Below are 15,059 nucleotides of genomic sequence, written 5' to 3'. Positions count from 1 at the left end.
TGAAAGTGACCATTGGTCTGTTATGAAATGCTATAGTGCATGAAATAAGATTATGAGCAAGCTTTAGAATTAATAGCAGAGATATCCTAACCTGGTCTGAATAACATGTGTCATGTATTCAAGAAGGACAAGCTCATTCTTAGATCCATCTTCAGAACATTTAACAGCATCTTTTCCTCCTTTAGTAATATGTGCAGTCAGACCTGTCTTCTCATTCTAGCCTCACCGTTTACTGTGTGCTCTTGGACGTGATTCCTAGCTTCTCTAAAACCAGGCCAATCTCAGGCTTCATAGAATTCAGTGTGAAAGGTGCTCCTGGGGTTGTGCAATGCAGCAGTTCTCCTAAACCTAATTGTCTCACCTATAACAAGGGTACCTTTTTCATAGCAATACTGTGGAAATAATTACATGTGTAAAGAGCCCAGGCACTACAGCTCTACTATATAGTAAACACTAAGTGAACAACAGCTTGTATTACCATCTTTATTATGAATGAAAATTCTTTCAGGGTTTACCTAAAACCTAGAATTAGAACTTCAGGGTGGACAAACCACTATCCCCAGAGCAGGGAGGTAGGTTGGGCATAGGCATGTGTGTTGGGAGTAGCATTCATATTAGAATCAACAAAGAACAGTAGCAACTCCTCTCCAGTGCTTGATAACACCCCAAAGCCAGGGATGGAAAATACATGCTACCCCCGCCCAGTCTTGTATCTATGACATCTCCAATCAGTTACAGCACTGCGTTGGCTTGGGACTCAGAACTTCTCAAAACAGGGCTCCTAGAAACTACTGCCAGTTGAATGGATTCGGAACTTGTACTGATAACCTATTTACCATCCTTGGACTAAGTTCTCAAAGGAGTGTTTAAGGACCATCAAGGGTCTGCCAGACTTTCCTGTGAAGTAAGATAAAAGTCAGGGCCTCTTGCCTCTTCTTCTGCAAGGTCCTACACGTTAGGACCACTTCTTTCTAGGCAATGTAATGTGACGAGGAAAAGCAAAGGTCTGGAAGCAATGCCAAAGAGTCCTAACCCATGCACAAAGCCTCTTCTACACTTGACTGCAGACAGATAAGGCCAACCATTGTCAAGCCGGGAAGCCAGGACTCTATGGATACCTCATAGGCATCTAAGATGTAATGACTTGAGTATCTTTGTTGTGCACTGCAGCTGCCATGGGAGTGTTTGGAGGGGACCTGCCAATACCAAGGGCTCTCCATGCTTTCCCCGTTTACCCAGGATTTCTGACCTTGTTCACTTCCCACTGGTACTGCAACTTGAACATGAGAGTTATAGGAATGGCTTACCTAGATCCTGGCTTTCTATCCTCTGTTGGAATGGCAGTGCTCTTTTCTATCACCAAACCACCTTATCATGACCCCAGCAGTCTACGATTGCCATGGGCGTATCTGTTATCTGTATTAAACTGGAGAGTTGGAGGGTAGTGGAACATCAGGCAGGAGCTCTAAAGAAACGTCTAGATGTTAAGCAGGATTGAAAGGGACAATAAAAGGACCTCCAGACAAATCCTTTGGGACAGTAACTGCAGCAAGAACAAAAGCTATCCATTGAGCCAGGAGGGTTGAATGGGAAACTACATTTTTTCTTTCCAGGCTAGCATAATGCCTCTCCCTTCTCCCTTTCCCTTCTCTTGATGCAGTGGGGTTCTATTTAACGGTTACCAGAAAAGGGTCTTGGCATTGAATGTCCAGCTAGACGTGGGAGATCATGCAAATAAGGCCAATAGGTCCCTGTACCTCTACCAGAACCTGCAGGTGCCACTTGCTTCGGAATTCTTCACAGTGCTTGTAGTGCTGGGGTGTTGTTACGCCCCAGTTAAATAAATCTGAAACTACCGACCCGGGATTTTTATAGCAGTGCTGCAACCTTATATGAGGAAATGCAACAAATAGTCCATTACCGCTGATTGGATATGGATTTTTGGCCTGGACACTTGCCACTTGGTAATTTTAGAATAGGGTCACTTTCGGAATTGGAAGATTCCTTGTAGGAGGGTGCTGCTGTTTGCTAGGTAGTTATTTCTTATCTCTTTGCCCCCTCACAGCCATGCTCCCCACTTCTGGAGGGTAGGGCCAACCTCTCTGTCTGCCTGGAAGAGACAGCCAGAGCTCATCCTTCATGAGCTTACAGGGCTGCAGACGTGGCCATTTCCAAACGCCCAGGGTGTACTTATCCACTTCCTCCTTCTAATCTCAGCATTTCCACTCGAAACACATCAGCAGCTTTGGAACTTGCATTTTATTTGCTCTGTGTTTTGGCCCTTCAGGTATATTTGTGGCGAGAGGATGGGGAGACTGGGGAACTGTGTTGTCACTGATTTCAGAATTACACAACGACATTCTGAGTCATTGTCTCTGGAGAATCATTGAAGCAAGAGTGCCAAGAGCATCCTTAAAAACGTGGGCTTTTAAGATTGGATTCTGTTTCATTTTAATGTGTGACCGACTGCCTGCCGTGGTTTCACCATCTGTGAAACGGGAGCATTGGGCCCTGTTCTGCCTGGAGAATACTGAAGGGTGATTCCTAAGGTGTGGCCGTGGTGGTTCCTGAGGCTCCCTCCAGTTATTCCTACTTACATAGAAAAGATGGCTCCAGGTGATGATACCATACACGAGCTGAAGGCACTGTGTGACCTGGCCGGTTTATTTTCTCACCTGCATCTGAATATTAGACCCAGTTAATGAAACAGGAGAACTGTCGGTCCTGGGACCTGATCTGTGACCACTTTACCTTGTTGTGCTAAACCGTGGTCGATTTCCCCCTTTTCTGCCAAAAATCTGTTTCTTGACATGATGTTGGTCCTGAGAAGCAGTGTACCCTAAACAGAGTGCGGAGGGGTTCTCTCAGTCTTCCTTGTAGCCAATGGGTTGGACGGAGCCCTGAGAATCAGACACTAAATGTGTGTCTTCTAGTTGTGGGTTGTTATGTCCATCTGTCATAATAGTGTATCTTGTTTTCCAGTTCTCCAGGTAAGACTAGAGATTCACATAAACATAGACTTTGAAAATGAAAATGTCCTCTTGCCTGTCTGTACATGGTCTCTGACCTGGGATTCAGATCACCCACATTTCTGTCTCGGCCTCTATCTTCATGGCATGTCCTCCAGACTAGAGTGCTTCGAAGACAGGTTTGAGCCCAGATAGGCATGGCCTTTGTTATTACCAAGATGAAGCCGGTTACTCCCGCCTTACCTTCTGCCTCTCTTTTTGTGGCCATTGACTCAGAGGCGGGGTCAGTACATCAAAGCAGGAGATTGCTCTTGAAGCTTAAAATTTTTGCTTTCCCGTCCACAGTTATGGTCAACTGTTGAGATAGTCCAGCCAACTACCATGAAGTATGGCAACTTCAAAAAATCATGAGCCCCTGGGATCAGACATCCAGACCTCCAGCCTTGCATCCAAAGAAGGCCTGATGAGGCACAGCAAGCACATGAAGGGCAGAGGGAGGCCCTGAGACTGCTCTCCCCGGCCTGCCCTTCCAGGTGCAAGGAAAGGCTCCTCGTGACACGTTCACACACGCACCCGAGCGTGCCTGACACACAGTGACGGGAATACCAGCCCCGGGGACATGGGGCATTCTCACACTGCCCGGCTTCCTTCATCTGTCCTTCCACTTTCGTTCTCTCCCCCTCCCGTGCGTTTCTGTAATTTGTACAGTATCGTTGAGAGGTGTTGAAGGGATCAATAGCAATTCACCTTTTCCCTTATTGATTAAAGTGACGGCAAGTAAGAGCGGCAGGCAGTACCAATTCATTTATCATGAGCTACCCATTTCCTCCCAGGCCAGCAGTGACCTCTGCGTCCACCTCTTACGTTGCTGACCTGCAGCTGGGGTTCCTCTTGTTGCTAGGCAGCTTTCATAGGAATGAGAGAACCACTGTGCTTGGCCCCTGTAATCAGAGCTGGGTGAGGAAGGAAACTGCAGGTAATGAGCAAGAAAATGACTGCGCAAGCCTATGCTTTGACTCTGTGGCTTTATTGGCGAGTTCACCGCACGTGCTGTGCTCTCAACAAGAGAAGCCTGGCATCGGTTGATGGACGATGCTGCCTCACCCAGAACTTCCCTCCCCTCTGTTTTTCTAAAGGGCACAGCCTGCTTTTATCATCTGTTTTCCTACAGAATATAAATGGAGTGTGGTGAGTGACACCTGTGAACTGGCTCTGTTTTTGCTGAAGGTGCAGAGGTTTGTATTCCTTGCAAGAGCCTTCAATAGTAGCTTTTGCTCACAGAGGAACTTGGGGTGCCTGCAGGAGAGACTGAGTCAGGGTTCAGGTGCTGAGAAGAGGTCTGTATCCACCAGGGGATGAAGAGTGAGACAGTTCTTATCAACTCCAGAAACAAGCATGGCGAGTGTATGAGTGCGTGCGCGCACGCACTCGCTGCTCCATTCTCCCTCCGTGGAAACACCCTCTGACTCTCACTTGGGAGAGGTGCTGGAGACACCAACACCACCCCTTTCATGACACCTCAGGTGCCACTCACTAAAGAGCTCATTCTTAAAACTGCATCTCAAATGGCAAATACTTATTACTTCACTCATCTGATGGGGTGGCCGAGGGTCTTTGAGTCTCGGGGCTCCAAAAGGGAAGTTAGCGCTTACTCTAAAGGCAAAGCTTCTTTAGCCCAGGCTCTTCTCTTTGGGTGCCATAGTTTGAGTTTTGTTGGTTCTCTAGCAACACACTGACACAGAAGCAGCTATTGTCCACATACCCAGCAAGGCCAGTAAGCCTCAGCCCCTTCTCATGAAGTCTGTTGCCTTGAAGAGCATGAGCCGATCCCCAGAAACTGCTGTCTGTAGAGTTTTGGCTGAGGAGGCAGCATTTGGAGGGCTGCTGCTGGAAGCCGACCCGGCTCCATGGCCTCTGTACTCAGCAGAGGGGCCCACGTACCTGAGTGGGCAGTGCGTGGTGACCAGTGGAACCAGCAGTTCCCAGAGCTGGCTGTTGCTCTCAGGGAGCTTGCAGTCTATGTGTCATCCTGAGCACAGAGCCAGGCTCCTCCCGAAGAGCACTGCCATCACAGGCCTGTTTCCTGAGAGCCCTGTGGTTGAGGTCACTATTTTGGATGCCCTCTCACTAGGGAGATTTCGCTGGAAACCCAGCGTTGCCATGTCAGGTAGCTCTGCAGTCTTCAGATGCCAGACCTGGAGAAGGCAGCCAGCTCTCTGCGAAGCCGGTTAATTACATGTGAAGCTGCCAGCGGGACCATTGTTCTTTTCCCATGGATCATTAATAAACCATTCTGGGCTGCATACGTGGGGCAGGGAGGTCTCTGACAATTCCATCCCTTCCTCAGCTTGGTCGGACAGGTCTTCCTCCCTTTCTGTCTAAAGCTTTCAAAGTAGCTGGGGGAGGGGGAGGGAGGGCGATAATCTCTTTCCATTTTAATGCACGAGGTTTTCACCTAAGCACAAAAGTGCCCTGTGCTTTCAGAGAGTCTTAGTAGCCAGAGTGCACATGGCCCAAGGCTTCCCATGGGGGGGACGTGCTGGTGGCTTGGCTCTTAATATTCGCAGCCAACTACAAACCAGGCCCAATTTGGAGATGAGGCAACTAGTGCAGCAGATGGCAGGTAGTCCTGCTCCCCTGGGGCCCGAGGTCGCACCATCTTCTTCCTTCAGCCAAGGCAGGCTCATTCCTTTACATCTGAATACAGAAAACGTTTCCAGTTTTGAGACACTTCTTCTTCTTCTTCTTTCTTTTTATTTTTAAATGGAAAAAGGCAAAGCAAATATAATATTGGAAGCTCAATCTAACTAGAAACATTTCCCTGTCAAACAAACTAAAGTAGAGCTTTTCCTTTGTTGGTTAGAAAAACTTAGAATAGAAATCTACATTTCTACATAAGAGCATTGAGTGCAAAAATAAAAAATGGATTATAAATAGAAATAAGCATGACCCATTCAGCTTCCAAGGACTTGAGCATACAACCTTCAGAATACTGAGTTAGAGCATTTTGCAGCTCTGAGGGCTCCAGACATTATACCGTCCAATCCAGACAGTTCACAGTAGCTGAGAAAACGGAGACATGAAGAAGGCGATCACTTGGGCAGCTTCACATAGTAATTCATCGGAGAGCTAAAGTCTCCACATTCCCGTGGTGTCAGCCTTACACATGCCCTCTCCATACCTCCCAGACGACAGTCACCACCAATGAGTAGACTTGGATTGGTGGCATGTAAAAGGGAGTGGGTGTGTGTGACAGAGGCAGACGGAGCATGTGCATTCTCTAAGTTAGGGGTGTCGAACTCAATCAGAGAAGGGGCCAAAATCTAAAATCCAGCCTAAATCGCGGGCCGAATGGTTTACTGAACAGTCATAAACTGACAATGTCATAAACTGACAGCGGAGTGCAGTGATGACAGCGCGGTGCGGGCCACATTGCAAGGCCTGGCGGGCTGGATTTGGCCCGCGGGCCTTGTGTTTGACATATGTGCTCTAAGTTGTATTATTTCAAGGAGAAAAGGCCAGGAGGCTAAGTCAGAGGCGGAAGTCGTCGGGGCCTTGGCGTTCTTAAAGACTTTAGGGGGGCGGGTGCAGACAGCGCTGTGCACAGGATGGGGAAGCATGCCAGAGGGGGAGGGGGACAGGTGTCTTGACACACCTGGAATTTTCCATTGCTTTTCCTGACATGTGATCCTAGAAAAACTGCTGTATTTTTATGCCAAAAACTAAGCTTCAAAAGAACCCAAAAGGAATAACCATAAAGTGGGAGCTGTCTTAAGTTGAAGGGGTTTTTGTTTCTGTTTCTTTGGAGTTGGGAGCAACTTTTGTTGTTTTGCTTCATTTTTTTTTATTTCCTGGGGAGGGGAGCCGGACGGTGGGGAGCTGGTGGAATTTCCTACCTGGGAATGCCCTTGAGCTCCTTGGACAGGACTGAAGCTCAGTTTGGCCAAGGCACAGGGTGGGACCTCCCCTCCCCCCCCCCTCAACCTCCCCCCCCCCCCCCCCACACACACACACACCCCGCCGCATGCTGTGCTCTGAGACTTGCTCTCCCCACACACAAGAGGCTGAGCCAAAAGCAATGGCATATTGTCAGGATCTGGGTCTCAGCCCCACCCTGGAGCTGCGGCTGGTTACCCATCTAGTTAGTAATGACGTCTGTCTTTTAAGGGGCTGTCGAGTGGGGGAGGAACGGATAGCATTTTCCAGCAATTTAATTTTATTAACTCTCCCTCTTCCCCGCCGCCCCTCCTTTTCCAAAGCACAGCTAGAGCTAAACATACACACAAGGGCTATATTTAGTCCTGATGGTGTGGTAAAGCAGGGAAGGCACACGCACACAGAGGTTTATCTGCTACCTAGTAAACACAGGGAGGTGTCAGGCTAGGGAATTCAATAGTAATAATAAGCATTTATATGGTGCAATGACAGCTTTGATACAGGGCATAATTTTCTTGGGAATGCTATTAATTGTACTTCTGCCTGCGAGCGGCCCCCTGGTGAGGGGCTTGGAGCATCACGCAGAGTTAAGCTATATTAAACATCGTTTAAAACTGTGTAAAATAGAAACGGAATAAAATGTGCAAAGGTCAGAGTGGCTGCGAACATGCAGACAGGGCCCGAGGGGTAGAGAGGTTACTGAGCCTGCTGAGCCTAGTACACTGGGGGAGTTACGCTCACAGTTATCCTAAGCTTCTTTGAGATCCCAGGTGTTGTCAGTTTGCTGGAGAGTTAGTTTGTGGTATCCTCTAGCTTCCCCAAGTTCAGATCTTCCCCAAAGGAATCTCAGAAACTACTCATTGTGGCCAGCAAGAAATGAGAGAAGACAACCAGACAATCTGCCAGTGCTGTCCAGTGGAACTTCCTCCAGTAATGGAAACGTTCTTTATCTCCACTGTCCAGTTTAGTAGCTACTTGCCATCATGGATATTGAGCACTTGAAATGTGTGTAGTGCAACTGAGGCACAGAATCTTTAATGAGATGTAATTAATTTTAATTTAAATAGCCACATGTGGCTAGTAGCCACCATATTGGACAATGCAGGATTCTAGACAGTCCCCTCCCCACACTTAGCTCTCAGGATGCGTTTGGTTTGATTTGCTTTGCACTCTTCTTCCTGAATCAGTAATCTGAACTTTCCCCCATACCTCTGGGTGTTTTTCCTCAGTGCTTTTTTGACCCAATCCTCTCATGATGTTGACTTATGCTTCCAAATCCTTCCATAAGGGTCACTCACAATGCCAAGAAAGGAAAAAGATCATTGTCTGCATCAAACCAGACAGCCATGGCCTTACCCTGGCTCCCTTTTCTCCTGACAGTCCTAAGTCAAGCTATAAAACCAGGTGTTTCCTGAGCAGAAAAGAAGGGAATGGCTTTCAATCTGTGGCCAAGATTGCAGATCTGCAATACCGTCACTGTTCCCACTGAGCATTTGATTCAGTTGCTGATTTGACCCTTGAGTTCCCCAGAATCTGCAGGGATTGCAGAACTCCCAGGTCATCAGGGAGCACTCACCTGAATTCCTCTGTTTCCTTTAGCCCCTGAATTGAAAAACCTTTTCCCATAGTTATTTTATTGAATGCTTGGAATGAAACCATTCATTGGTGTGGCATAGTGTAGTGGAATAAAGCACTACATTTGTTAAGAAAATTCCCATGTTTAAGTCCTAGCTCCTCCACTTAATAAATCTTTGGCCTGGACAAAATCATTTAACCTCCCAGAGGCTTCATTTTCCCCAGTAAAAATGAGTGTTTTGGATTAAGTGACCTCGGTACTGAGAGGACCTAGAAAAGAGATCCAGCGGCTCTAATTGCTGTGAAGCCCTCTCCCTCCATCCAGTTTCTCCCTTTATATGTCAAGCCTACATTTAAAGCACCCCTTCCCTGCAGCACCACAGGCCTCACCTGTGTCTAATTGCCACTGACCCACACTTGAATTTGCCCAGCACCACAAACACACCCTGAGCCAGACTGAGTGGCCTTACCTCCTCTGGTTATTATTATTATACTCATGTGAATCTCAGGGAGTCGGGAACTGTCCCCAGTTACTTAGGGTCATCCTCAGAGATGGCATTTGAGCCTGTTGCAGAAGGCAAGAAGTTTCTTAGCTTGGGCAGTGGGCCCATAAAGCAAAAGAGGGGTTCATAAGTTACTTGATGTGTACCGTCACTCCGCCTGGCTGGGTGTTCTCCAGCCCACCTCCAGCCAGCAGTCACTAGCCACTGCTCCAGGGATTGTCCCCAGAGCCCCTGTGGAGCTCACAGCTCACAAAGGGCCCTATAGCTTCTCTAATTGGGGAGCTGGGGAGCGGACATCCTCAGTAGAGGTATTTTTAGCTGCCATTATACAGCCTCATCTTTTTGCAGATGTTTTGTTTATTTATTTTAAATGAAATAAATAAAATTGAAGACTGTGGCCCCATCCCCCCAGTGCCCACACCCAAAAAGTTTTGGCAACAAACCCCACCCCCACCACAGATTTAATTAATCCTGACACCAGGTGCTAAGGCTCAGATTTTGTCAGAATATTAAGCCAGAGAGCATGTACAAAAGAGAGAAGATCCAGAAATAAGAGGAATAATGCGTTTGGCCTGGTGTGAGGTGTGAGGGCCGTGGAGCAGCCTGGGAAACACCTGGGAACAACTCTCCTAAGCCTCACAGACCTGATGGCTCTGTGATTGATTGAGTGGGCCTTGACTGCTAAGGACTTGGCAGCCTTCATTATATGAGTCTGTTCTGTGGCTTCCTTTTCTTCTTCCTATTCCTTAACCTGCCTCCTTTTCCATGGTGGTTTTTGTTGTGTGCCACGTGATCAAGGGCTAGAGAACTTGCACAGAGCTTGCAGCAGACCCATAGCAGGATCCTGGATTGATCCGGCCACTGGTTCTCTACCCTGGCTGCACATTGGAATCATGGGATATGGGAGGCTTAGGAAAGATACTAATACCTGAGCCTCTCTCCGGAGATTCTGGCTTCAGCAAGTACTATCTTTTAAATTCCCAGTTACATTAGGTGATACCAAGGAATAATTTTGTTGATTGTGTTAGGAGTGATAAAGGCATTGTGGTTATATAAGAAAATAGCTGTATTTTTTTTAGAGATGAATACTGAAGTATGGAAGGGTGGAATGAGATCACGTCTGGGATATGTTTTACAATACTTCAGCAAGAAAAAATAGGGGATAAATGACGTAGCTAAAAAAATTTAAACGCTCCCCAGGTAATTCTACTGTGCAACTAAGGTTGAAACCCGGTGGTTTCAGAGACTAAATTTGGACCTCCATATCCTAGAAAATCAGCTTTGATTTGGGACTTTGTATGACCTAAGGCTGACCTTTCAGGATAAGTGACCTTTCAGGAGTAATCTGGACCCTAAACTCCTGGGAGGTGAAGGACAGAATAGGCACAAATCAGACCTGTGTTTAGAGTCTATATTCAGAGTGGACAACTAGACAGCTGTGACTTTTACTGAATGACCTCGGCATCACCCATCCTTGAAAGCGGCTGTGCCTTATAGTTTACCTGCCTCGTCACCTGCCAGCACTTCACACACCACTCCGAGGACCTCTCTGGCCACAACAGGGAAATAGAAGGCACATGCCACAGGAGAGCCCTCCTTTCCTCAGTCCTCACCCCTTTACCAACTGGGATTTTGCTGGGGAGTGGTGGGTGTGAGCATGTACTTCTCTCTCTCTCCAGGAGTCCACATGCTCTTAGCTCTGAGTGTAAGTCTGTGAGGGCTCTTCTGTATCCTCAGTGCCTTTTCCAACTCCCAAGCAGTGTTCTGCTCTGGCTGCTCGCTCACAGCAAATAGCAGCTTGCTACAGCCAAAACTAAAGAGAGCTCTGGAAGCTTCCATTCTACTTTTACACACCACAGCCTTGTTAGGACCCTGGCTTAGCATCTCTTCATTCAGGGCAAGCTGTGGGCTCTAGGTTATTCAGGGGACTTTGTGATTTATGCCTAACCGTTAAGTGAATCTGTGTGTTGCTTAAAGAAGCTGATCCAGAGGAAAGGCTGTGAACTGCCCAAGGTTACCCAGCCAGCCCCGAGCTTTGCAACCATCAGTATTTACTGAGAGCATGGTGTGCCCTCTTTCCCACTCCCTGGGGAAGCCTGGAGACAGCCCTCTCCAGCAAATGCCAGCTTGAGAGAGGTCCAGAAGTCACCTCTGCAGGAGGGCCCAGAGCATCTGTCTTTCCCCCATGGGCTGAGACAGTATTGGTCCTACCACCACTCAGTGCCTGCATCCAGAATCCAAAGCAAGGGCGCTTCTTCCATAGAACAAGAGGCCTCAGAGACACTAAGTTTTAAACTTCAAGACATAGGGCCTGCTCTGTATTTCTTCACAGGACTCTGGGTGGGAGAAGACAGACGCTTTCCTCTGGAATGCTCCTCAGTACATACCTCCCATCATCACTCTGAGACTGTCGCTTCCCTCGCTGTATTGAGCTCCTCAAGGGCAAGGACCAAGTTTTTCATCTCCATTGTTTCCCAGCACCTGGCACAGTGCCGGCCACTGGACTGGCTCTAAATCGGCCTGCACATGAGTAAGGACCAGAGAAAGGCTATGGCCAGAACCCTAACATTTTAAAAAGCAGTTTCTCATTCTTTGGGCCTTATGACCTAAACTGGGTGGTGGGGACCTCGAGCCCTGCCTGAGTTAGCTTGTAGAGCAGCCTATGACTGGGGAAGGTTTCTGGCTGGTGACAGCTGGAGAGAAACATGCTCTTTGGTTCTCTTCCCACTTTTCTCTTAAATAAATAGTAGATTCTCTGTACCTTGTTTTCTCCCATTGGGTATTCATGGGCCTGTAAGCAGTCTGTCCTCCTGGTCTCTGAGGAGGGTGACACGTTTGTAGGATGGTTTCTCTTTATTTTTCCGGGGCAGTCAGTCAGTGGCTACTTGGTCAGCTCTCTTAGAAGTTAACTCCTCTTGAACCTGAATGAAACCTCAGGGACCCTCGCTCAGCTCAAGTAAAACCACGTGCAAGAAGTACTTCTGGAGTTAGTGACAGGACTGTCCAGCTGGTCTGGCCACCCGGTCTTCTCCAGGCTCTTACAGACTCCAGAGCAGAGACTGTCTTCCTGGGTGTCCTGGAATCCCCTGGATATATTTTTAAAATATCGCAGTCCTGCCTGCCTCCTCCCCCCGCAATATTCCACTAAATTTGATCTAGAGCAGCAATTTTAAACCTTTTTTATTTCATGGCACACAGATACTAATTACTAAATTCTGTGGCACACCAAGAAATATTTTTTGCCGACCTAACAAAACAAAAAAAAAAAAAGAAGGTATAAGTTAGATTAATTTACACTGGATGGCTATTGTTGTGCTGGCTGTTGTCATTTTTGTATTTAACAATCTCAAGGAAAAGAGGTCAGTGTCCCTGACCAAATAGAGTAGGCACTGCATGTTTTAAAAATTCTTGAGGCATACTGGTTGAAAATCGCTGGTCTGGAGTCTGAACTCGTTCCTGGTACTTGGGGCTGAGGACTGCTCTCTCAAAGAGCCTTCCCTAGAAGAAGCTGTGGAGATAGCACTTGAACGTCCCATAACTCACCCCTCCCCTCAGGAAGGTAATAGGAGAAAGCACATGTTTGTTTGCCTCTTCTGAGCATCCCTATGGCACCTTCCTCAGCCAGTTCTTAGACACATCTCCCAGACCAGGGGTCCTCAAACTTTTTAAAGTGGGGGCCAGATCACGGTCCCTCAGAGAGCTGGAGGGCCAGACTATATGAACTACTAATTCCTACTGTAACACCTTGGCTGCGCTCACTGCCCAAAAAACCTGGCTGGCCGGATCAGACTCCTCTGCGGGCCGCATGTGGCCCGCGGGCCGTAGTTTGAAGACCCCTGTCCCAGACTATGCGATGGAGGGTGCAATCGGTTCTCTCTCTCTCTCTCTCTCTCTCTCTCTCTCTCTCTCTCTCTCTCTCTCTCTCTCTCTCTCCTTCTGCTACTTTTTTTAAATCCTCATCTGAGGATATTTTTCCATTGATTTTTTGTTTAGAGAGAGTGGGAGAGACAGAGGGAGAAACATCATTGTGAGAGACACATCTATTGGTTGCTTCCCACATGCACCCCAATCAGGGCCAGGGATTGAACCTGCAACCAAGGTAAATGCCCATGATTGGAATCGAACCCAGGACCCTTCTATCCACTGAGCCAAACCACCCAGGATGAGTCTGCGGTGACAGGAGAGAAGATAGGTATCTGTGGACAATGGTTGGATTTTGTTTTGGAAGACATTTGTGAGGAAGAACAATCCAGAACTGTGTTTGCAGTTTAAGATGAAGATTTTTTTAAATGTCTTTATTGAGTCTTTAGAGAGAGGGGAAGAGAGAGGGATAGAGAGATAGAAGCCTCATTGATTGGCTACCACCTGCACACCCCCTACTGGGGATTGAGCCCGAAACCCGGGCATATGCCCTGACCAGGAATTGAACCAGACTCTTAGCCACACTGGCTGGGCAAAATGAAGATTTTTTAAAAATTCTACTTCAAGGAATGCTTACCTGGGTACAGTCCATCAGCTCCCAAACATCATACCCCTCCACCCTTCGGTAGCAGAGTCTGCCTTATCAGTTAGAGGCAAGGCCAGATACCAGTTGAAATCCCAGACAGCTTCCTACCCTCTCTGCATATCTTATCAGATATTTCAAGCTTTAAGTCCTTATTCGTGCTCTGCCTACTTGGCTGGCTGTTCTTGCACTTGAGCGGCTTGTTTGCCTGGACAGGTCCAAGCTGTCTGAGCCATCAGCAGCTGCACTACCTCCCTCGCGCCTTCTGTCTGAGCCAACCTTGATTCACAGTAGTGCAGATGGCCGCAGCCTTCTCCAGCGACATCTGCCACTCCCATCCCTCTCCTGCCCTGCTTTCCCCGAGATGAAGGGGCTGGGCCAAGCCTTGCCATAGGTGAAGCTGGCGCTAATATGAAGGCTACTCTTTGTTTATACTCTGGCATATTAGCCTAAATGACGTGATAAAAAATATATATATTTTTTTTATCTGAACCACATAAGACAAGGATACAGCAGGTCTAAGTTCACATTGTGCAGAAAGCACTTTCCAGCCTGCATCAGAGCTAATCTGTTTTTGCAAATAGCCTCAGTTCCACCCACTCTGCTTCCTGAGTATTGCTTGGAATTAGGGTGAGCTGAGAAAGAATCAGAGGCAAGAGTGGGTGTCAGAAACCACCTTTCCGTCTTTCCTATCCTTTCCTCCCTGTAATGCGGACTTGGCGACTTCTCAAACCACTGCTCTTTAGGCTCTCGCTCCCATTCAAGGTATTGAAAGGTAGTGTGCCCTGTAATCTACCATTGTAATCAATTAGTTTCCCTTCCCCTTGTCCCTCGCTAAGAGAAATGAAGTGCCGGATAACAAATGTGAGAGGGGTCGTGCGTGACCTTGTACATAAGAAAGAAATGCCACAGCGCTTCACTCTGCCTTTGCCCTCGCCAGCATGTGGCTGAGCCGCGGAAAAGGCGCCGGAGTCAAGGGGACACCTGTGCGAGGCCCCGGCCATCCCTCTGGCAGCAGTCTCCTCTCACCAGCTGTGCGGGGTGGGCTCCCTGGGGCAGGGCGTCTGTAAATCTAAGGGACCCACCTAGCGGCTCTTGGAATGCCATTGGTACAGAAAAACCCATATTCAGATGCTGCACCCTGAGGCTTAGTTAGCTGTTACACACGTTATTTCAAGGCTTTCTTCTCCCCTGGAGAAAGCAGCTTTAGGCTGCTTAAGCAGGGAGGAACATGGCCCCCAAAGCCAGCCCTTCTCATAGCAGATTGCAGAACTGAGGTACAATATTTATTCTCTCTCTCTCTCTCTCTCTCTCTCTCTCTCTCTCTCTCTCTCTCTCTCTCATTTGAGCTGTTTCCATCTAAATAAGAATATTTTTAATCCTGGACAATGACAAAATATCTTTACTGGCGCCCAAGAACCAATATTACCCTGAGGAAAGAAAACAGAGGCTACCAGAAAAGGTATCTGCTTCCATCCCTATAATTTGAAGCCAGTTATTTGGTGAGCATGAGTCCACTGGAGGAATGAAATTGGGGACCTTCCACTCCAAACATCATGGTACCTATAGCCT

The 15,059-nt window shown here is 47.7% G+C and overlaps 1 protein-coding gene and 1 long non-coding RNA gene across 2 annotated transcripts in view; one reads left to right on the top strand and one right to left on the bottom strand.

Moving 5' to 3' along the window:
- SND1 (staphylococcal nuclease and tudor domain containing 1) overlaps positions 1–15,059 on the top strand; it is a 442,357-nt gene that overhangs the window by 353,300 nt on the left and 73,998 nt on the right. The gene's annotated exons all lie outside the window — the stretch shown is intronic.
- On the bottom strand, positions 6,789–9,856 carry LOC311629525. Its single transcript, XR_014796217.1, has 2 exons — positions 6,976–9,856; positions 6,789–6,931 (listed from the first exon to the last, which is right to left on the bottom strand). It is a non-coding gene; the product is annotated as an uncharacterized lncRNA (long non-coding RNA).

This window comes from Pipistrellus hanaki (assembly GCF_964339955.1).
Source record: "Pipistrellus hanaki genome assembly, chromosome: 10".
Taxonomy (NCBI): Eukaryota; Metazoa; Chordata; class Mammalia; order Chiroptera; family Vespertilionidae; genus Pipistrellus; species Pipistrellus hanaki.
Note: the sequence above shows the minus strand (reverse complement) of the source record. Positions and strands in the feature narration are given on the sequence as shown.